Source organism: Pholcus phalangioides, unplaced genomic scaffold (genome assembly GCF_987345545.1).
Source record: "Pholcus phalangioides strain wild (caught in Gottingen) unplaced genomic scaffold, Ppha-v1.0 ptg000002l_1, whole genome shotgun sequence".
In the NCBI taxonomy this organism is placed as follows: domain Eukaryota; kingdom Metazoa; phylum Arthropoda; class Arachnida; order Araneae; family Pholcidae; genus Pholcus; species Pholcus phalangioides.
The window spans coordinates 3,693,803-3,719,226 of NW_028301595.1; the positions used below are offsets into that span (position 1 = coordinate 3,693,803).

General features: G+C 38.8%; 1 long non-coding RNA gene across 1 annotated transcript; it reads left to right on the forward strand.

Moving 5' to 3' along the window:
• Positions 1-22,167: 22,167 nt before the first annotated feature.
• Positions 22,168-24,691, forward strand: LOC149089085 (uncharacterized). Its single transcript, XR_016193588.1, has 3 exons — positions 22,168-22,204; positions 23,062-23,200; positions 24,359-24,691. It is a non-coding gene; the product is annotated as an uncharacterized LOC149089085 (long non-coding RNA).
• Positions 24,692-25,424: the final 733 nt, after the last annotated feature.

Below are 25,424 nucleotides of genomic sequence, written 5' to 3' on the forward strand. Positions count from 1 at the left end.
GAATGAGCGAAATCGGCCTCGTCATTCATTCACTAGGTCACTCATTCTATCATCAACTCACTAGGTTGCTTGCTCACTCTATTATACACTCGTTTACGTGGTCACTCGCTCGCTCCCTAACTAGGTCACTCACTTTGTTGTTTCCTGATTAGATCGCTCTATTCTATCACAAACTCACCAGATCACTCATTAACTAGGTTGCTCCTTCTCATTAACTCTGTTACTTCCTTACTAGATCGGTCACTTTGTCACACTCACTCAATCATCACTTACTGATTAGATCGCTCACTCTGTCACGTACTCAATCACCAGGCCACGCTCTTACTCACTATGTCACTCATTCTGTCACTCACTAGATCCTTCAGTTTACCACTGTGTGGGGTCACTCATCTTGACACTCGTTCACTAGTTCACCCACTCACTCACTAAGTCTCTCACTCTGTCACTAATTCACTCACTAGTTTGCTCACTCACTAACACTAACCACTCTGTCACTCACGTACCAACCACTGTATCATTAATTTACTGATCACTCACTCGGTCATTCCCCGCTCACTTATTGGCTCACTGACCGGAATCAACTGTTGTGGATGAATCTTCCGTCGATGAACTTTATGTAAACCCTTCATTTGGCAGTGTTGCTCTCTAGCAACATGGGGTTTTCTTATATTTTTCAAATGAAGGCATTTTGTATTTTGAGCACGTTCCGGCATAGATTTGATGCTTCCATGCAACTCTGAATATTCGGTTTTCACTTGTGAGCTGTTCATGCAGTTTCTATAATAAAGCCATGGCCACACTCGTGTCAAGGCTGGCCGAATACGTTCCATGGACAGGTAGTGTGGCCGCTCCATCATTGGCAATGATCGTGAAATGTTGGAGGCTGGAAGGTATTAGAATTCCGGTCGAGTACCTTCCAGCTTCCAAGCCAAGTCAAAAACAAAAAAAAAAGGTCTTCTTTCCCGATCTTCCAATCCGTCTGACCACATATTGTTTGAAGATCGCCAGCAGTCACAACACGAAAGCTTGCTCTGGAAAAACCGGTTTTGTTCTTGTTCTTGGCAAATACTCGCCAAGAAATATTGGGCCAAGCCGCACCAGTGTGTCGTTGCTGCTTCTTTGCATCGGAGGAAGGCAAATATTGGAAGCAAATATTTGCAAACGACTATTGAGCAAGGCTTGACGCGAGTGTGACCCTGGCTTTACCAGCAAAATGGGTCGAAAGCACACGTCTCCTAGTTCTTAGCAAGCCAAGCAAGAACGATTTTCAACCCTTACATTTTGGAGGGAAATACCATGTGTGGAGGAACCATATTGCTATGCATTCTTCAACAATTACACAAAAGTAATTTCGCAAACAATAAATGACATTTTAATACTCCTAATCTATGTAAATCAAATAAATACAGTGTGTTCCCTGAAATGCAACATCCCATATTTTTTCAAACATTGACAATATTTTTTTTTTGTCACATAAAATAGCATTCAAGGTACCTTTTCTGCTAAATATAACCCCTGAAAAACGTTCCCTTTTAGATATTTCATTGCTTCCCAATTATAGGCCTATTATCACGAAATGCAATGAATCGATATGAATCTCAACGTTGCATTTAGATCTTGACACATGAATGTACATTAAATTAGTCAGTTCAAAATACTGCTTGCAAATATAGTTCTGCTCAGTTTATCATGTTCATAGGAGAGAAAAAAAGGAAACGAAATTTTTTAACGCTTTATGCGGCGTTGACGAAATATCTCGTCTCCTTGAAAGCCTCTTATTTTAGCATTGACAACCCTAGATATTTTGTAAATTTTATTTTTTACAGGAAAACTTCACACCATACCACTTAATTTGTTGGATCTTCCTGACGGAGGACGGTTCCCCTGCTTTGACTCGCGAGGGGGAGGTTTCGCGGGCCGGGAAGTTTTTACTAACACGTTAGGTTAGGGACAATAGCCCGATTTGAGTTGGGCCTCAAGTTGAGGTCTTCTTCTCGTGCTGGGCTGGACTGCCTTCGTGGCGTCCGATCACACAGACGTTGTCGTATATTTAATGGATGGAACGAAAAGCAACGGCTTACACCAGCGGTTCTCAACTGGTGCTCCGCGGAGCCCATAGGGCTCCTTGTGCACTCTCCAGGGGTTCCGCGAGTCAAAAGATGTTGAGAACCGCTGGCTTACACCATACCACTTACTTTTCCCCTGTTGAAAATTTTAAGAAAGCCTATTTCATTAAAAAAGATGAGTCAACCGTGGTAATTGTGGCACAAAACATTAAAGTTTGACTCTGAAAGCAATGCTGTAGGTAAATTAATGGATCTACGAAACAATTTTTTTATTATTTTGTTCATAAACTAATTGACAAATAATTTTTGATCCAATTTGGAACAAATGTGACACAGTTTTAACACAAATTTTAATTTTGAAGAGCCAGTTGGTATGTCACACTTGCCCCTTAAATTGGGGCAAGTGTGGTTTCCAAAGGGGTTAAGTGTAGCAGCAATTTTTTTTTCTACTTTCATAAATATCAGTTGGGAAACAAAGTTCTTGCCAGAAGTGATAGGTAGCACCAGACGAGCTACGGTAGTCATGTTTACAGTCTAATTTGCATAATCACGATCGTTTTGGAAATATTAAAGTATGTTCTAGTAGCACGTCGTTCGCTGTTTGAAAATTTTATGTGCAAAACGGGACGTGTAAAATGTTGGTTGAAAAATCTAAAATTTGTCACATCATTTGGTTCCACTGAAAATCTAAATTTAGTGCTTTCCGGGAGCTGCAACCGCGAAAAAATTCCGTCTCAGGAGAGCCCACTGTAAGTGCCGGAACAGTGGAATACTGTTTCTGCTGTGGACATTCCCCTAAACAATCCAGCTGGAAATTGCCCTGTGCGAAGACACAAAAGGTCTCCAGACTCACACTGATGCACGAGAAGGTCATATTGTTTGTCTGGTAGGATAACCGTGATCTTCTCTGACAGGCATCTTCAACCCGTTGTTCTCGAGCATCCATGGTGCTCCCTGAAGCACCCAGAGTGTTCGATGCTCGTGTCCGATTTGGTGCTCGCGATCACTTGATCAACGTTTCAGTCAAACACTTCATACAAATTTCATTCAAGGATTGAAATTATCCTGATTCCATGCATTTGTATGTCAAACATGCTGCACTCTTTCTCTTCTTTAGATGATGGGTACAGGAAGTGCTCGCGACTAAAAAAAGGTTGAAGAACTCTGTTCTATGACTTTCTTTCGAAAAGAGTGTAGATACCTTTCTTTATTCTTTCCACAAGAATATTTTTACGTACTTGAAATCATAATCTTTTAAACGTTGAATACAAAGTATGCTAAATAGGCAAAATGCTCAGCCACCTCGTTGGGCATTTTGAATGCTGTGGCCTTGTATCTGTACAAAATCCTGAAAAAAACTTTAAAAAATGTACTACCAGAGACAGACGTTTTTTGAACACAGTTGAAAAGATGATAAACACTAATACAATAGGCATATTCTGAAGAAAACGAAATAAGGTGTTTTATCGACATGCATGTTAGATGCAAATTTCAAGATGCTGTGAATTCCAGCAAATGTTTTCGTTGGTTTCGGTAAAACGGCCAGTATGTGCTAAAATAGAATAAAGGAAATGTATGAGCCATTAAGAGAGTAGGAACTCATTTTTTGAATTATTCATGCACGCCTTCAACCTATCACTTTTACTTTATTTTGATCATCGGCTCCTTACAAGACGACTCAATCAGTCATACTGATTTGCTGTATATACTTACTTTTTTTTTTATTTCCGTAAAACATGACAACAAACATGCATTCTTTTTTGTACTGCGAGCACATGAAATTCAACTTTACGGATTACTACTCGCTGTAGTAATTCAATTGCTTGCAATATAGTGGAATAATCAGACGTAAAGTATTTTTACTAAATTTATATAAATAGTAATTATTTATGTCATCTTTCGCTTGTAAATAACCATTGACGCATTTCTCTGTTGATCTCGCCAAATTGAAAAAACTTGGCAAATCTGGGATGGCAGCTCCGATGATTTTGTGATGTCATAGTGCCAAGAGAAACGTAATATTCTAGCGAGAATCGTGAGGATTGTTCTGGAAGGTTTCTTTTTTTATTATATAGTATTACCTCCAGAATGGAACTATGAGTTATGTTGAGTTTTCTTGAAGACGAGATCTCATGTACGTAAGAGAAGTCGCTCCCCGGTTTTAGCGTGTTTGGTCAAAATCTCTGCTTGTAAATACGTGTAAACAGCTGTTCTGTGAAATAAATCTGTTTTGCAAATGCAAAGAAATTCTTAGGGAGGAACCTGTGAAATATTAAAAACGAGGTTCCTTAGTGCTATGTATGGCTGGTCTTACTGTACGCATGCGAAACCTGGACATGGAACAATTGAATAAAAATGAAGATCATTTCATGTTTGATGCCACAGAAGAATGTTAAAAATAAAATGGGCCGACGAAACCACCAATCAAGAAGTCAGGAGAACTGGAAATCTTGACAATCTGATAAGAAATGCTGCGATGAGGAAATAGAAGTATTCTGGACACTTCCTAAGAGGGTCTGTAGGAGAGGACACGGCACTGATATTACAAGGATACAAGAAGAGAGGAATACCCCAAGAAGAATGTGGACAGAGAACCTGAAGGAGTGGAGTGGACAACAGTGTCGTTTATTGACCTTTCAAGCTATTTTTAAAATTTCCCTGATCCGCATTATAACTGCCACATTCGAAATAAAAGCGTGTTAAGAACGCGAAATATTTCGTGGGTGACCGAAATGAAGCAGATCTAATTTGCCGAGATATCTCGGGATTGTCACTGTAAGGGCTCAAGAGACAAGCCCAAGATCGAGTGGAATGGATGATTGCCGACCTGCGAATTGCTGGCGGCACCTCGGTTTATTTCATTACTAATAATTAAAAAATGAAACATTATTATTTTCTGGTCTATAGGCCGAGGTGAACTCGGAAAGAAAAGTCATCTGGTCTTCCGCTGGGACTCGAACCCAGGCCCTCTTGCGTGGTGCCTCACGCCACAGTGCGTTAGATAAGGCAGGGTCGCTTCTCGCTTCTCTAGTGGTAGCATGCTTGCCCGGAACGCAAAAGGGCCCGAGTCCGAATCCCGGTGGAGAACAGATGACTTCTCTTTCGAGTTCACCTCGGCATAAAATCCAGAAAATATCTGTTTCCCAGAAACTGATTTTTCACTAGTATGTACACAAAATCATACTGAGTGTTTTCATAAAGATTTGTTGTAATCACTTTTTTTAATGACAGAATATATTAGAATTTTAATAAAACAAACACTGAATTTGGACTGAATATAATATAAGCAAAATATGTTTGGTGCCAAGCTAGCGCTGCCACACTTACCCCGCTTGGCCCCATGGCATTTTGAAGGGGGTCCGGTGATTTCTGCTGTGACGCTTGAAATGGTTAATATATTCACATGTATTTCTTTCTTCCAGGTACTGGGATGGCTGAAAGCGGAGTTTACGGTTGCCCCGAAAATGAAGACCTATGCGATCTCCGTTGCAAAAGTAACGATTCCGCGAGAGGCGTTTGCGTTGGTATCACCGCATGCGACTGCTCAGAATGAAATAAAAACGATTTCAATCGTGTTTTGGATTCTTGAACGATCGCATCACAATTATCCATGCCTGACGCTAGTAGTTTCTGTAGTAGTTTTGGGCCAGTCGTCCACTGGAAGCTGCCACGAGCTACCAAGGAGCGGAACAAGACTACTGTAGCGGTCATGCTCATACACGTGACTTTTCGCTCGGGCTAGCTTTCTGTGGACGGACGACCTGCTTAATGTAGAGAAAATAGATGGATTCCCTTTAATTTGGCTATATTATTAGAGCCCGAAAGTTCAAGCGAAATGCCATATATAAATGCCTTTTTTCACCTATTTTCAATCTTTTTTTTTTTTTTTTTTTTTAAAATGCTTTTTTTTGAATTTTTTTTGCCACAAATGCCTATTAGGATGAATATGATGATTTCTATGCATGAATATTTTAGAGGCCTTATTCTGTAGAACTTCGAGAGAGAAATACCCCTTTTATGTTTAAAAATCTCCAATCCGTAGTACGAATCAAGGAGCTCGATCGATTGCCATCAAAATTTAAGGGTTTAAATTTTCGTATTGTAGGTGAAGGAGAGGGATTTCGAAACTTTTCAAATGTTATGTATTTTATCAGTAATAATATATAAAAATTAGGTGCGATATTTGGTTAAGGAAATCGGAAGAGCGATGTGTTGGCGCGTATACGATACGAGAAGAAATGTATTCACTAGCGGCCTCTGTTGTTAGATTAAAACATTAATTTCTGAATTGATGCATATCATAAAATTATTCTTATCTCTTACCTTTTTGGAGAAAATTAATATTTAAAGTTACTATTTTGAAGAAATTTGTTATGATTAAACACATTTATAAAACATTTTCATGCAGTCAAATATCAGCAATTATATATTTATGTTATTTTGTAATGTAAAAATTTAATTCTATTCATTTTAACCGTTAATCTTAGACAAAATATTTTCTCCCGGTAGTGACAGAAAACAACCTCTCCTAATTCATACATAATTCACTTGTCTTTCTCTTCATCATGGGGAACGCAAGGGCTCCCAACCCGTATGGTGATAGATGGCCCGCTTTAAGGTCCAGGCATTCCTTTAAAGTTCTGGTTGTTTTGCACGTGTCAAAATGTTTTTTATATAGCGTCATTTTCTAAACTTTCCACGCACAAATTTCGTGGCCATACTTTTTCACTTTCTACCGTTTTTCTTTTATCCGAGAAATTACTTTCTCAATAATTTGCAAAATAACTGATTATTTCGGTGCTCACCTATGAAATAATGGATACAGCGAAATATCCGTTAAAACAAATCCATATATGCACCCTCAAATGGTTGATGGCACATATCGCAGCAATACGGCGGAAAAATATCATATGTATTTGTTTTCGGTGAAGTGTTGTTGTGTGTGCAACTTTCTAAAAACACCCTCTACCGCTATTGCTATTGCGATTCGACCGCATTCTATGATTGAAAATACTTGTTTAGCTGTCTCCTCTTAAAGTTTTCCCCATGAATTTGGAAACACCTACATTACATGGCAGAAACATCAATGAATTGAACCCCTTATAGCCACCGATCAAATAAATCAATTCCCAAATTGAAATTAGCCACTCGATTTTGGTTAATGTGATGCATGAAAAGAATACGATGAGTGTTTTTAGCCAATATTGTACAAACTATAAAATCAAGTATGCCACAAAATTTTAACAGTTGTAGTTTCGCATAGCAAACAACGTTAGAAATACATTTATGGCTGAGTTCTACTAATGTTTTGTTACCATACATAAATAACAACTATTAAAACTTCTAGGCAAACTTGACAATTTAACTGATGTTATTGTTCATAAAATATAAACTAATATCATACCGTACTTCTTTTGTTATGCGGCACATTAATCAAAATCCGGTTTCTAATTTCAATCGAAGAATTTTAATGGTTTTTAATCTGATAGGTGGCAGGAGAGAGGTTCTAGCGTTCATTGTTGCCTCACGTAATATGATGATATATACGATGCATGTCTCTCACGTAATATGATACTACACTGTATAATTGTTTTCAATATTTTCTAGAAATGCCACATTTTCACTGATTAAATTTCATTTTTACTCGTTTATTGCTATGGACAAAAGTAACTAGAAAGGCACAATTTGTTTTATGGTGAATAAATTTAAGAAATATGAACGTTTAGAGACAGAAATGACAGAGAATGCTTCCGTGTACATAGAGATTTTTGCTGCGCAGAAAAAACAATTTTTTATATTGTATGCGGCATCATGTTAGTTTGTCATTTCGCACAGATATCGAAACTCTGTGAGCAGAGGAAACAGGTCTGTGCAGGTGAAATAAAAGGCAACGTGCCCTATCTGTGAAAAAAAAGTTAAAGAGGTGGTGTATTGGTTAGCGCACTTGCCCGGTATGCATAGGGATCTTTTCCTTGGTGCCAATTCCTGGAGGAGACAAATCACATTTCATTCCCACTCACATTTCTTCCCCCTAGAGAAAATTCTGGGTGCATCTATGCTCATGTCGCACTAGGCGGCCGCCTCGTCACCTTATGCCTGGCACCGGCCCTGAGTAAAAGAAAGATTGAGTAGAAAAATAGTTCAATTTTTAACCACCAGGTGAAAAATTGGCACTTTTTGCAATTATCTTAACCCATGGTCCAAATAACGTGTATAACAAGTTTCAAAGAAATACGCCTAGCACAACGGGCGCTACATGGGGTCGGAATAGCGTCAGTATAATTACGTTGAGTGGGATCGAAAGGTTCCATTCCGTACTTTGCGAAAATGACAACGACACCCGGACGGGAACATAGTGTGGGATTCTAATAAACCCGAGCCTATTGTATTACAATATGTTACGGTAAATTTGACAAATTCGGTTGTTATGCATAATCACCGAGCATTTTGGTAAGTTTTCGAAAAATGATACTTGTATGGGGAAAATGATAAATTTCCCTAAACTAATCACTTTTATCGGCGATTATGCACAATACCCAATCGTAATATTCACCAGTAAAAGAATTAATTTATCAAAACTAACCAACGCCGTTTTGGTACTATATACATAGTCACCAGAAAAAGTGACTAATTTGGGGAAATTCATCAAATTCCCCACCGACGCTTGGGAACTATGCATATTCGCCGGTAAAATAATTTATTAGATTTATCGACGGAGCTTTGGTACTGTGCATAGTCACCGGGAGAAAATTTATCGAACCCATCAAAATTTTCGGAAATTATTCATAACAGGTTATAATTCATAATAACGGGTATCAACCGACAGACCAGGCACGAGCCAGGCTCTGTCCGTCCCGGGATATAAGCCTTTTACCCTTGCGGGTTGGGTCGCGCTGGCGAGAACGGGTATCAACCGGCATGATGATTTATGACATTCACCGTAACATTTATACCGAAAACAATAGAGGATAAGTTCTATTTCTTCTATTTCAGCGGTTCGCAGCCGGTGCTCCACGGAGCTCTCGGGGCCCCGTGTATTCTCTCCAGAGGCTCTGCTGCCGCTCGAGGAAAATAAATCAAATAGTAAATTTGGAGAGAAAAAAACATAAATATTTTTAAATCATAAAAATAAATCACCATCTTTGACGAATAAATAAAATTTATGCCCACGGGGCTCCGCCCCATAGAAATTTTTTATTAAAAAGGGCTCCTCGAGTCAAAAAAGGTTGAGAACCGCTGTTGTGGTCTATGAGTAGAACTTGAAAAATAACTTTGCTGTGTTGACATCAATGCAGAAAAATCAATGCAGAAAAATCGGATTTAATAGCCCCAATAAACCATAATTAAGCCTTTTTAGTTGAGGTTTGCAAAATAGCATTTCGTTTATTACAGCGTTTGGCATCCATAATTGCGATGCAATTTTTTATGAATTCGAAGCAATGTGTTCGAAATCGTTGATGAATATCGACTAATTGCATCGTTAAGCGTCTCAACACTGAGCAACAGGATGCACATCACAATTACAAGTCTCGTCTGCCCTACATGCTCAATCCGTGTCCCCGCGGACCTAATGTGGACCTCGGAGTCGTCTGATGTGGCCCGCGGCTCAAACATAATTTTGTAAAATTCAGCTAATCGGTACTTTTACATATCACTTGAGTGGCTTGCGTCAAGTTTCAGATTACTCAAGTGACTCGCGGCACAATTCTAGATCACTTTAGGGGCCGAAGGTACGAATCCAGATCACTAAACAGGCTTGCGGCTCATTTCCTGTTCATTTAAATTACCTGATGCACTGTGCTCGCTTACTTAAGTGACGCACGGAACATTTACAGATCACTTGAAAACCCCACGGCGCGTTTTGAGATCACTTAAGTGGACCGCAAAACTCCCTTTAGATCACTTGAGACCCCTTGAATGGCCCGTTAGTACACTGGAGTGGTCTTTCACAGCGCATTTGCAGTGGCTCTAGCACACCAGAAGTTTTTGTTGGTACAGTTCGTAATTTATTTCGCCTCTCCTACAATGAGGAAGGCCCTGGATGTTTGTCTTATATGTTATAAACGTATAACTTATATATTGTGTTAAGAAGTCTAACACACAGGGACATTCATATATCGCCGTTGTAACAATGAGGAAACGTTGTACAAAAAGTACGAAAGCCTGGATAACTAAGCGGAGTTTTGAGATGTAGTTAGGAAAGAAAATTGACATTCCGCTGTGAGGAATAGTTGGTTCCCAGTGAGAACGAAAATTTGATGACGAGAAAAGAAAACGATAATTTAATAACGATGGGAGAACGACGATTATCCCTCTTCAGGGAAAATAAATTCAAAACGATAATTTGGTAGAGATCCCTTTGGGGAAAAACAAATAATTAACAAACAGTTATTTAAGAAAGATCCATCTTTGAATATTTTTTATCACGGGATGACGTCATAGGAAAGAGACGTCATCATACTACGGAGCGCCATCTTGCGAGCCTCCCCTCATCTTGATGGAAGCAAAGGGGAGTCCCTATTGTTCCGGTATATATAGCCCCTTTTATCCCCTACTTATATCATAATTTATGGAATTGAAATCATTGCATTCTTTACGAGATATTCGCACAAAATCTTACCGCTGTGTGTGTATCCTGGTTCGCAGTCGCTGAAGACACGCACAACGAACTGTGTACCGATCACAAAACACACAAGGAGTAGATAGATAGATAGATAGAGCCGCTCACAGCCCCGGACTGATGCAAAGCACCTTACTTCCGTTACCTCAAAAGAGGCAGAGTTGTGTCGGAAAAGTAGATTTATAGTGGTGGCTCCCCTTGCCCCGTGCTCGCAAGTTTCGAATTACTCGCGTCGTTCTCCCCATGAAGACAGCCATCAACTCGATGCAACGTACAAGCCATTTGACTAAAATGGGTGACTGAATCCAATGACTAGGGAGAAAAATTGCACGTGCGCCCAGTGGCACATAAGGGCCGGAGACCGCAGCCTGGGATTTCAAAAGAAGGGTGGAAAAGACTTGTGGACAAGAAAGAAGAAAAAGAAGCTGGCATGTTGAAGTGGGAGAGATTTGAGAATGGTCTAAATACACAATGCATACAAATTACATATATACAGCGCCTCGACTGTGACGGGAAACGAAGAAACAAAGCCTCCGTCCACAGCGCTGAACAGTGTGTTCTGCTCGCTCTTCCCTTTGCAGAACATGCAATATATACACACACAGAATACACACATAGCCCGCACTGCGACGGGAACAATCAGACAGAGCCTCCGTTGACAGTGCTGGGCATTCACATTTGAATTACATGCATATGTAGTGATTAACGATGATAAAATCTATTCAATTTATTTATTAAACTAAAACAAATCACAAAAATCACTACATACGCATGGAACGGACATACACATACGCGACAACATGTGACACCTCAACCAAAACACCGAGTGTCATCTCTAGACGGCTTTGACTTCTCTTCCAACCACAAGGAAAAATATATATAATATCCGGACGGCTTTAACCGATTCCCCACACATACATTATTTACTTTACAAAAATTTCCCTTTTTTATACTATTGGGAATGCACATAAACATTACTATGAAGGTAGTATTGGGTACAAATATCACCCTGAGCTCATACAAATATATATTCAAGGTTACAAAATTACTATCATACTATAAAAGTGCGGCGGGAACAATCAAACACAGCCCCCGTTCACAGTGCTGGGTGGCAGCGATCACATTTGAATTTCCCATACATATATTTACATAATATATTTATATAATATACACTATTTACGTAATATAAATTTCCATTTTTATATAATTGTTGATACACATAAACATTACTATGCACGACACATATATTGGAAAAAATGCCATAATGAGCTCATACAAATATTCAATTACTAAACCACCATCATACTATGAAATTGTATATACAAAAACATTCATAATTTATACAGGGTGTATTACTAAAATATTATAGTTTAGCAGCGTATATAAGTGCGCCCCTCTATGTTTAATCTGCATCTGTTTCAGATTCTACTTCCGAATCATTAGTGGATTGTTCCCTGCTTTCAGTTATTATCAAAATAGTTTCTTTATTATTCATCAAATAGCCCAAGACTTGTTGTAGTTTTCTCGTTGCAGATCTTTGCAAAATAATTTTCCGTTTCCACAAGATCTCTCTTTCGCTCGGCGGCGCCTCCAAATGGTATCCCTTTGTGAACTCACACTGTGTCACATAGTGTATCACGCTTCCCGGATGGCCGCATCTACACGTACTGGTCTGGCTGATTTTGAACCTTTGCATGTATTCACCGAATGGACCGTGTTCTGTGAGGAACATTATTATTTCTCTCGGTATGACTTCTTTCATTTTACCCACTTTTGGTATAACGTCGAAGACCTTTCTTCCAGTTGTGCATATTTGCCAATGGTGTTGCCATTTCTCTGACGCTTCTTTCGAGAGCAGATTTTTAATATAGGATGCCGGCAATTTCATTAGGTGATTTTCAAGTTGATGTTTCGTAGCCTCTTTCGCGAATTTATCCGCCATTTCATTCCCCTCAATACCTACATGAGCTTTTACCCACCGTATTGTAATCTTCCTGTTGTCCATCAGTATTTTTCTAATGTCATGCACTAGGCTATGAGGAGATTCTACGTCTCGTATTGCCTGTATACATGACATGCTGTCTGTGTTTATAGTTGATTTCTCTGCAAAATGTTTTGCATAATTGACCGCCGTCCAGATTGCGTATAACTCTGCTTGGAATACAGTGTTGTTATTGAGCAATCGGCAGTTCCATTTGTCCGTTACTTCACCCATGTATATACTGACGTAGGCGGCCCCTACACCGTCCACGGTCTTTGAACCATCTGTGAAAATAATTCGATTTGTTGATTCTTCTGCATCTGTGGTCAAGACCTGTGTTGGCAAAATATCTTTCACCGGGTGATACGTCCATGGTGGATGTTTATGCTCTACATCTGTAGGAAGATATGTTACATTGTTTATTTTAATCTCACGCTTTAGCCTTAAATTTGCTTTCTGTACTTCGTTGTCCAAAAGTACATGTAATGGGGGATTGTTAGTTAATACTTGTAAAGCACTGTTTGGTGTTGTGGAAAAGGCTCCAGTGATGAATAGCAGGAATTTTCTTTGAAGAGAGTCTACTTTTGTTCTTAACTGTTGTTTGGGATCACCGAACCATGCGATGGCACCATATGCTATAATGCGGATGGCGACAACTTTATAAAGCGTATTTCTAATTCTTGTATTAATGCCCCATGCAGGACCAGCCATTCTTTTAAAATTTTGTAAGCATTTCTGTGTTTTCGTGATCAGATAATTCACATGTTTGAACCATGTCAGGTTTCTATCAAACATTATTCCTAAATATCTGATGTTCATATTGTGCCTTATTGGATTGTTTCGCAGTCTAATGGTTGGTCTTCCCTTTTTGTGAGAAATCCACAAGTAATTTGATTTGGAGAATTCGATCTCTAAATTATTTTTCGTGAGCCAAGTATCCAATAATACCATTGCTGCTTTTGCGTGCTCAGTGACCTTGCGGATTGTAGAATCACCAATTACCATAGCAATACCATCCGCATACACTTGAACTTTTATATTTTCAGGCCAGTTTTTTGTGAGTAAGTCATTTATGACAAGGTTCCACAGCATCGGCCCACTACATGAACCTTGAGGGCACCCTTTCGTTTGAACTATAGTGGCCTCGCCCTCATCTGTAAAAAGGGATATATGTCTCTCTCTGATTGCATCAATCATTGTTCTTCTCACATTGTCTGGCATTGAGATGTTGAGAAGTTGTTTTACTATTGTTTTATGTGAAATGTTATTGAATTCTCCCTTAATATCTACTGATATTAGGGCAACATCTTGTTTTTGGCTCTTAAATGTTTGTATGCTGTCATGAATCTTTGAGAGTGCTGTCTCAGTCGAGAATCCTCTTCTAAATCTATGTTGTTTATCGCTGATCCACTTCGTTTTCTCGATGTAGAAGTTGATCCTTTGTGTCAGCAACTTTTCGAGAATTTTGCCCACTGTGTTTAGAAGAACTATTGGACGGTATGAGTTGATATTGTTCGGATCTTTTCCTGGTTTTAGAAATAGTATCAGTTGCCCTTTCTTGAATGCTGTAGGGAAAATATTGAAGCTGAGGCATTTATTGAATAGAGTCAGGAAAAAGAATTTGTGGAAAGCATGTATACTTTTAATCAATGCGTTTGTTATTCCATCAGGACCGGGAGCTTTTTTCACATTTAGTTTATCAATTAATCTATTAATTTCTTGAATTGAGAAAGGTGGATCGTTTCTAGTATCAGTATTCTGGGTATTTCTTGACTGCCTTACAGTATTTTCGTTTCCCCCATTATTTTGGGGGAAAATTTCTTCTAAAATGTTTTGGGCAGCTTGAAAAGATGTTGTTGGATGATCAGGATTTACGAGGAATGTTTGTGGAGGAAATGAAATTGTATTTGTGACAGTCTTGTACGCTTTCCCAAAAGGCTCCGTCGCTTTTTCACAAAACTTCATCCAGCCTTCTTTTTTTGCACTGTTGACTTTCTTTTTGTATAATGCAATTTCTTTTCGATATAATTGCTTTAACCTTATTTGATTGTCCGGATCCTTTTCTCTTTCACACCTCCTCTTCAGTGCTCTCAGACGTTTCCTTTCTAACGTTAGTTCATCATTCCACCATGCAAGGTTTTGAATTGGTGAAGGTTTTACTTTTGGAAATGTCTGCTCACACATGTTAGTAATATATGCCATTAGTTCCTGGCATATTCGTTGGAGGGTTGTCTTGTCTTGACATTTCCTTAAATTGTATTGTATTGTTTTAATTACGCTTCTTGTTTTCAAGTTGAAAACCTTTAGCTTCCTCACTGTTATTTTATATCGTCGTTGTGGCTTTTGGCAAATAGTCGCATTTGTTTGTATATAAATGTATTTATGTCCGCTGAGCGTCACTTTCTCGTCCACTTTCCAAGATGTATTCAGAAGTGTTGCATGCGAGTTCGTAATAGTCACATCCGGCCATCCTTTCCCATAATCCGTCTCGAAGGTGGGAGGAGAATTACTATGGTTGAGGAAATATAAATTGTTCCTATTAGAATAATCAATGAGCTTATTTCCTCTAGTATCTGTTCTATGGTCTCCCCAAAGCGGGTGATGACTATTGAGGTCGCCGCACAACAATAGGTTCGCTTGTGTGGCCAGTTTCAATAGTTGGTCCATTTCTTTAAGAACATTCTCAACACAATCTTTCGGTGAAGAGTACGCACTAGCTAATATTAGATCATGTTGAGGCTGTGAGATTCTAATCGATGTGATGTTGTTGCTCGTATGATATGTCATAGGGTGAATGTCTGGATTGAGTACCAGGATTGCCGCCTTTCCATCTCTGGACATCCGTCTTTTCCATCTTTTCGGAAATCCAAGCAGTGGCTTCCCTGGTATTCCTGGCTCCTGTAAAGCAATTATGTCAATCTTGTCCTTGATTGCTGTCTCTATGAGCAAGTTTATTGCCGCTCTAGTTCGATCTACATTTATTTGTAGTATTTTGAGATTGCCCATTGAAGATGGTGTCGTTGAATAACATTGAATTTGCTCTTTTCGACTTAATCTTGGGTGCTTTTCCCGTCTGTTATTTTGACATGTTATCCGGGAGTTGGCTATTGCGTCCTTAAGGTTATCTTGAGGCATTGTATATAAAAAATGAAATATAAAAATAGTTATCTATTATACCTGACTTATATGAGTAGGAAAACGATATGTTGTCTTGTTATCAATTTTTCAAGTGTAACTTCAACTTGGAATTGTTCGCGACTGCCGAACTTATGATCTTTGCAGCCGACGAGTCTGTACATATCAAAGTAATTTGACCTTTATGTTCATCTATACTAGCAATGAACTCCTGTAGATTGCTATATTTTAACTGTTCTTCTAAGTCATTCATTACTTGTTTAATTTCCTTTTGGTCAATAGCGTTGAATGTCAGTTTAGATTCATTATTATCGGCATCCTTATACACGGTATTACAAGCTCTTGTGGTTAGATTTTTCTGGTTAGCACAAGAGATTCCTGCATATGTAGTATGGCTGCTTCGAATTTCACTATGATTCTTAAGATGGCAACGATTGTAGAAAACCAAGCCGGATCCAAATCTGAATGTCGAAGAGGCCTCTCCCTTACAGCTCTGTTCCTCGGATTCATAGACAATATCACCCAAGAGGTTTGAATTTTTCTGATACATTGCTGTTTTTTTATTATTGAAAGTACGTCCAAAGTTCTTGTTATTTGAAGTTTTAACCCCTTCATATGTTTGCGGTTGAAGTCGGTGCTGTTTAAAAGCATCGGCCCCTGGGCACACAACATATATGTTCTGCCGGAGGCTTCGGTTGTTGAGTATAAATCTTTGGATGTTTTTACAGTCTTCTTTAGTGTAACAATCAACTGCCGTACCATTTCTAATGTGTCTGATGTTGTGAATTTTTTTCTCAAATTTTTTGATAATAATTTGGTTGTTACTGTTAGTTCGATGTGATTGAGCCAATCTGTTCTTGTATAACAGCACTGAATAGATTTGCCGATTCTTGTTTTTCCTCTGCTGCTTCTTCCTGTAGCTGACTTCTTGGAAAGGATTTTCTGTATTGGAAGAGAGCTCGTCAACTATGATATAGGAAGATGAACTGTCATTTAATTCATCTACATGATTTGATATTATAGAGTCCTTTTGTTGAGGAGGGGAAGATATAGGAATTGATATCTGTGTGATTTTTTCAGAATTAGTCACAACGGGCAAATTCTTCTCTGCCGATTTTCTCGCAGTTCCATGTTGTTTTTCAAGGCGTTGTCCTTGTAGTGATGGAGAGTCTGTTTGTGTCAAACCACTGAGTTCTTGTTTTACAGTCTCTTCAATCCATTCCACAATAGAATCTATCATAGAGTTGGTTTTTTCCAGTGACGCTGCAGGGGGGGGGGGGTTGTAATTGTTGCTTAACCACTGTTCAAGTCTTGTGCGAGTTTCAACTCCAGAGATGCAGGTGTTGACAGCTTTAATACTAGTTGCAGTGTTAATTGATGTGGTTGCAGATGGAGAAAATATAACTTTCTCTGATTGTCGCAGATCATGCGATACTTCTGGAATGTTGGTGTTGACTCCAGCCTCTCTGTGAGTTTTTTTAGCGACATCTCTTTGTGGTTTCGGAGGTTGTTGTGGTGCTCTGTTGCGCATCTCACCCATTTTGCTAATTTCCTGTTGGAGAATTGTTTCGATCTGTGGTTGAGCTGAGAGACGGTCTTGATGCGACTGAGTAAAAAAATGTTGTGTAGTCGAAGTGAGTGTTAGTTCCTGAGGAGAAGATATTTCTGTTTGGCAGAAGTTGTCCCTAGTAGATTTGAGGATGTTGTCTGCCCAGATATTGATTGCATCAATTATTTTATTGCTTCTTTTGCGTTGTTTAGCGGGAATGTAGAACCCTACATTTCCTCTGCCATTATCACTAGGAGTTCAAAATTTCCCGAAGCTCCTCCAGGAATACTTGTACATTTGGTTGGAGTGTTTTATGTGCTGAAAAATCAGTTGAGATTGAAGTATTGGCACCCATCGTTTTTTGTGCATATACTTGATGACCGTTGAGTTTGGGTGTGACTTGAGATGAAGCTTGTTGAGAAGGTAAGGTTACAGAATTATTTGTACTCAAATTATCACTGGATTGCATTTCTGTTATCAAACTGGGCTTGAGGAGATCCTCAGAACCTCCTTGACCCCTAGATATGGCAAGGTTCTTGCCTTTTTCCTTAAGTCTTGATGAACTTCGTCTGACAGGTTTTTCAGCTGATTTGGGTGTTTCTAACCGACGAGAAGTGTTTTTTGTATTCTTGCTCCGACAGCAAATTTTGTCTTCACATTGAGTTTGTTTTTTGACCCTTATCTCAAGGTTCTCTTTTTTTTCTTGGAGGTTTTTAAACTTTCTGTTTCTTGGGAAATGTTCATATTGTCAGTATTGTGCTCCTCACTTCTTTTCTTAACTTGAGACTTGACGTTTTGTTTACCAGACCTTTTATTTTTTTTTACACTATTATAACTTTTGGAATTTTTATGCGAAGAGAGATTCTGTACTTCTGCTGACTTTTCTTGTAAGAAAAAGTGACTTTTATCAAGTTTCTCTTTCTTGAAGTCTAAATAGTCAAGCATTGTCTGAAGTTCCTTGTCGTTCCCGGTGCAATCACTTCCTTCTGGTAGAGAATCCAAATAACTGCCTTCATCCCATGATTCAATTGATGAGTCCATTATTTTCGAACTAAAGTGATTTGGTTGTTGGACCGTCGATGTATTTAATGAGAGAGAAGTTCCTTTCGAGTGAGATTCAGGGTCACAAGATATGTCAGTATTTAGTTTACCAAGCAGTTTGCGCCCGCAAGAAAGTGGTGTGTTTGACAGACCCAACTGACTTTGGGAATCATTGTAATTGAGATCATCAACAGTGAGGAGTGTCTTTGATTCACTGCCCTGTTCCTGTTCCCCGGAATTACTCGTCCTTTCTTCTACAGAGAAAATCTGTAGGTCATGTAGAGTGTTATTATTCAATACCATTGAGGGTTCAGTTTTCGTTTCCATTGTTTCAAGATCTATGTTTTGTGTCTTTTCTGTCAATGGGATTTTCACTGCTACTTGACTTGTAAATGTAATCGGTCCATTATAGGCATCAGTTGCTCGAAAGACTTTCCTCTGACATTCTGAATCTTCTATGCTGAACTTGAGCGAGTCTTGCTTTTCTGGTTGTTCATTATGCACAAATGAAGATGTTTTCTGTATGTTGAAAATACCAATTTTATGTTTCCGTTTTATCTGCTCTGCTTTATTCGAAATTGATGTTTGTGGGTAGCAGGAATTCAGTTTGTAGACCACGTCTGACGTTGACGACGAAGATGAGAGGGAGCCAATCGATGAGTTTGACGACGAGATTGAGACTTCTGAGTTTTCCGATGTTACTAAACGGGAGCTAATATTGAAGGTTTCATTGAAAGACCTGGCCAAATTTTTAAAGACTTTGTGAATTTTGGAGGTTTTCTTGTTGATTCGATTATCTCTCTGTTCTTTTTTCTTTTTATCCGGTTCATTGTGCTCGCTTCTCTCAAGATCTAGTATTGATTGGACTTGTCGTGTTTGTGTCCGTATGGAATGGGTGATCTGTGAAGTCTGGTTGATTTGAAGTTAACACAAGGGTTTCTTTTTTGTCCATGTTTGAATCAAAAGCTGGGGTCCCTATAGGTGTCTTATTTGACTTATCCATAGTCAGTACAAAACTATTAACGTCACTATCAATTATGAAGAATATTAACACGAGAAATTTATGCGTGACCTGACTGAATGGTCACCAAATCAAATCCGTTCACAAAAACTATATTAAAATGTTCTCAAAATGTAAATTCAGAACAAAACCATTAACACCACTACCAATAAAAAGAACGCCAACACATGAGAAACATGTATGCGACCCGACTGAATGGTCACCAAATGAAATTCGTTCACAAATATTATGAAAAATGTTCAAAAATGTAAACTCAGCACAAAACTATTAACACCATTACCAATCATAAAGAATAACCACTCATGAAAAACATGTATGCAACCCGACTGAATGGCCACCCAATGAAATTCGTTCACAAAAAATTATATTAAAATGTTCAGAAATGTAAATTCAGTACGAAACTATTAACGCCACTACAAATTATGAAGAACACCAATACATGAGAAACATGTGTGACCCGACTGAATGGTCACCAATGAAATTCGTTCGCAAAAAATTATAGTATAATGTTTGTCAAAAAACTTTTACCATGGCAAAAGAAAGTCAGTTAAAGAAACAATTCAGGACTTCAAACACCAAACATGGCTAAATGCAGTGAAAAGTCCAACAACCATTTACATGTATAATAAAACTTGTCACCTGGTTCAAAAATGGCGAGTCATACACACAACGTTGGATTCCTTTTAAAAAATCATATCTCACCAATTATAAGAGTTATAGCAACGATTAACAGGTTGAATTATTGCAAATGTTCTAGTTGATGATCTCTGCTATCAAGTTTCGAAAATCACTCACCCCTATCATGTCCACTTGGTCTTTAAATGTAGTTTAGAAAACCGCTTGAAAACCATTGAAGTTTATATCCGGAGTTTGTAATCATACCATCCACTTCGAACTAATTGGAATGTTTGAACGATCTTCATACCGTTTTGAAGCTGACATTCCCGCCGACAAATCAGATGAAAAATTTACACCGATCATCACTGAAAATTTTCAGTCATTGATAGCGGAAGATGATAACCGTCGCCCGTTGATCACGACTGCACCGATATAGCACGCGTGGCATTAACAATATCCAAATTTTTTTCCTACATCACACAACTCCACATATGAACCTTTACTCCTACACTTAATAAACAATAATTACGCATTTACTGCCTGCCATAACCTAATATTCACGTTTTAAAACAAAATTTTAACGGAGCACGAAAATAAACAAACTGCCTCCATTGTGACTTGACTGGACTCTCCAGCTTTGGCTAGAGAGTCTGCTCCCTCGTTTCCGAGATTACCTACATGAGCCTTGGTCCATCCATTGGAAAATTTTCGGGTTATCTAATAGACGCCGCCTCAATACACGTACTATTGTGTTTCAATTTGTTGGATCCAGAAGTGCTTGAAGGGAGGAGCGGCTATCAGTTATTATTAAAACTCGTTCTTCTGCTCCCGTTGCGTATTGTGCATCTGTTTGTATAGCTAACAATTCTGCTTGAAAGTTACTATTGTTTTTATCTGGCGCTGCTTGCCACGTTTGCTTTTCTGTATTGTTTGTGTATACACAACAGGCTGCCCCGACGCCTTCATCGGTTTTGGAGCCATCTGTGTATATGTGGGTGTTTGCTAGTTTTATATCGTGGCCGTCAATTGAAATTTGATTGAGGATAGTTGAGCAGGAGGGATGGTGGTGCCAGCCATGCTCCCGTGCTTCAAAGTTATTGGAGTCAAAGTCTAGAAGTTCTGGTTGAATGTTTTTTCTAAACCTAACTGTGTTTGTGTAGACTGCTTCCATTTGGAGCTTTAGGTGTAGTGAGCAGTTGCCTGTGATCATCTGGAGTCCGAGCGTGGCTGTTGTGTCATAGGCCCCGGTTATTGTTGAAAGAAATTTCCTCTGTGCGCTATCTAGGGCCTGTTGTGTTTTTTTGGTTGGATCCTTATACCAAATATATTTTGTTGTAAATAAATATGGACATAAAAATACATTTACAGCCAGCGATTTCTGAGCTACGGGTCACGAAACAAACTTTATTCGCCGGGTATTCCGAGGGGCGGGTCGTACAAATGTACTTACCATAAAGCAAGGGATTATTGAGCGATGGGTCACAACCTAGACTTTCATCGCAGGGGCTTTCTAGATTAGTCATAAAAAACCCACTTAAAGTCCTGTTAGAAATGCACTTGTGGCGTTGCTTGTCATGTACAATTTTAATATTTTTATTATGTTTTTTCTGCCACTCACTAGCTAGACATTATCTAGTGTCTTCTTGTATTGGAGATCAGTCTGGCTCCAACTGTCGATATCGAACATGTTGTAAAAATCTCTCTCTCTCCCTTCTATTTCTTCTATTAAATAACTTAAAAAAGAAAAGGAGTCGTGACTCTGTGTGTATGTTTCCAAAATAACGAGACATCCACCAGCACTAGTGTCACAGCACACTTATTGCATCGCTGGTTCTACCAATTTCAAACAACATCGTACGTACGTGTAGTAACTTGACGAAATAAAAACAATTTTTTTTTGTTTCCCTTTCAAATATATTGACGGGAATCACCTGTTTTCAATCAATCAGACATCGGCAAAAGTAATTCAAAACGCATTAAAGAAAGTTCGATTGTTTCTGAAATACAATAGAGCAGGTGTGGTTAGAACGTCAAAACAATGCCGTAGGAAATACAAAATTTCCAAATGAATGTTACGTTAATGACGGGTTTGGCAATTTCTCATCGAATGTATATATAAATGCGGATCATGAACGATACGGGGAGTATATAAGACTTCTGTGTTGAATTTCAGGTGAGCATTCGTTTTCAGAATATCAATCCCCATTATCCATACGAAGGTTTACAACAGCTAGCTGATGCGGAGATCAATTTAGGAAAGAGAGAAAATTCATTGTCCTTTCGGAGAGTCAAACCGAGGTCTTCTCACTAGCTGGGCGAGTGAGGGTTCGGCTTCCCGCAAGAGCATGCGAATTTTTCTCTGTCTTAAATTCATCTTCGCATCTCAGCCAGCTGCCAAAAACGTTCGGAGTATGCGTTTTTGCTGACTGAAAACGTTTAATACGCCAATTTTTCAGAATTTACGGTTGAGAATCGAAGTGGTCTACGTCACTGGCGTACATACAACTTTTAAACATGCAAGGCGTTTTTTCGTGAAACTTCGCAACAAAATAAGTTTTCCTTGAAATTATTTTTTTGCTTACAAGACACTTCGGAGCCTAATGTGCCTTGCGACCAAAAATACTTTTCATGGAAAAGTGATGAATTTCGAGAAATTTCAGAAAAAGAACGCTTGCTTTGCTATGTTGAAAATTTACGCTAAAGTGACTTGGACCATTTTCATTATCAAAACCCGATTAAGCTTCAGACGTTTATGTACAGAACACATCGACGACACTCGCTCGTCGCAGAAACCTACGTGCGTTCAACATCAGAAGATGAATGCCATACATGTGGGCGAAACGTCAGGAAGAAATTGCGCGGCCTAATAGCACGGAAATTATTTGTAACTCATCAAGAGATTCATCAAAATATGGGGATCAGTCCGATTCCCCCAATTATTGACTTTATAACCGAAGTGTCGCCGAAACCGCGTTTATGAATAAAATTTTCCAAGGATTTAACGATGGTTTTTCTTTTTCGTTTTTTCAGAATAAAATCGATAAATTCGGTTTTTGCATCCTCAGTATGAAGGCAATACGTGCTCTTCTCCTTGTGTGTTTCCTGATCGGTACACAGTTCGTTGTGCGTGTTTTCAGCGGATACGGAGAAGGATACGTCGAACCCATCGGTAAGATTTTGAACCAATATCTTGTGAACAATTGAATGATTTCACACAATTCCATAAATTATGATACAAGTAAGGAATAAACCGGAAGGATAGGTGGTCTCCTTTGCCCACATCGAGATGAGGGAAGGCTCGTTAGATGGCGCTCCGTTTTATGATCGCGTCTCTTTACTATGACGCATCCCCGGATAAAAAAAATTTTAAACATGTGTGTGGATCTTTCTTAAATAACTGTTTCTAATTATTTTTTCCCCAAAGGGATCTCTTCCCAATTATCGTTTGTAATTTATTTTCCCTGAAGAGGGATAATCGTCGTTCTCCCATCGTTAATAAATTATCGTTTTCTTTTCTCGTCATCAAATTTTCGTTCTAACTGGGAACCAACTATTCCTCACAGAGGAATGTGACTTTTCTTTCCTAACTACATCTTCAAAACTCCGCTTAGTTATCCAGGCTTTCGTACTTTTTCTACAACGTTTCCTCATTGTTACAACGGCGATAAATGAATGCCCCTGTGTGTTAGACTTCTTAACACAATATATAAGCTATACGTTTATAACATATAAGACAAACATCCAGGGCCTTCCTCATAGTAGGAGAGGCGAAATAAATTACGATCTGTACCAACAAAAACTTCTGGTGTGCTAGAGCCACTGCAAGAGCGCTGTGAAAGACCACTCCAGTGTACTAACGGGCCTTTCAAGGGGTCTCAAGTGATATAAAGGGAGTTTTGCGGTCCACTTAAGTGATCTGAAAACGCTCCGTGGGTTCTTTCAAGTGATCTATAAATGTTCCGCGGGTCACTTAAGTAACAAAGTACAGTGCCGCAGATAATTTAAGTGAACAGGAAATGAGCCAGGGGCCTGTTTAGTGATCTGGATTCGTACCTTCGGCCCCTAAAGTGATCTAGAGCTGTGCCACCGGTCACTTGAGTAATCCGAAACTTGACGCAAGCCACTCCAGTGATATGTAAAGGTACCGATTAGCTGAATTTTACAAAATTATGTTTGAGCCGCGGGCCTCATCAGATGACTTCGAGGTCCACATTAGGTCCGCGGGACATGGATTGAGAATGTAGGGTTTAATGGTCATACTCTTATAGAAATAAATAAAAACAGGTATTTCGTTTCTTCTTAAATACACATTTATTGTTTCTTGCAGAGACGCTGCCTCCCACGGACTGCCCTGCGGAACATCCTTGCTTTGAACATTGCAAGTATAAAATTGACAGGGGGTTATCAATTACGTGCGTCAAAGAATCAGACGGGAGTTGTCGTTGTGATGAGTATCTTATTGATATGCGTTGAGACGTTTAACGATGCAATTAGTCGATATTCATCAACGACTTCGATGACATTGCTTTGAATTCATAAAAAATTGCATCACAATTATGGATCTATTCGATATCATTCGTCGTCTATTGCAAATGCTGTAATAGACGAAATGCTATTTTGCAAACTTCTAAATATTAAATCCGATTTTTCTGCATTGACATTGATTGGCTCTTGTTTGTTTTACTTTTATTGATGTCAACACACACAACATTAAGTTATTCTTCAAGTTCTACTCATAGACTCGAACACCGGTTCTCAAACTTTTTGACTCGATGAGCCCTTTTTAATAAAACAAATTCTATGACGGAGCCCCGTGGGCATATTTCCTATTTATTCTTCAAAGATACTGATTCATTTCTATGATTCAAAAATATTTATAATTTTTTTTCTCCAAAATTTACAGTTTTGGGTTTGATAAATTTGCCACTTTTACCGGTGACTATGCAGAGTACTAAAGTTTCGTTGATAAATTTGATAAATTATTTTACCGGCGACTATGCATAGTTCCCAAGCGTCATTGGTAAATTTGATAAGTACTTGAAACATTATCACTTTTTCCGGTGACTATGCGTACTACCCGAGCATCGGTGGTGAATTTGATGAATTTCCCTGAAGTAATCACTTTTTCTGGTGACTATGTATAGTATCAAAACACGGCGTTGGTTAGTTTGATAAATTAATTCTTTTACCGGCGAATATTACGATTGGGTGTTGTGCATAATCGCCGATAAAAGCGATAAGTTTAGGGAAATTTATCATTTTCCCCAAACAAGTATCATTTTTCCAAAACTTACCAAGATGCTCGGTGATTATGCATAGTAACCAGTTTATCAAATTAACATATACAATGCGCGTACTCCCATAATGCATATACTCCCGCACGTACAATAGGT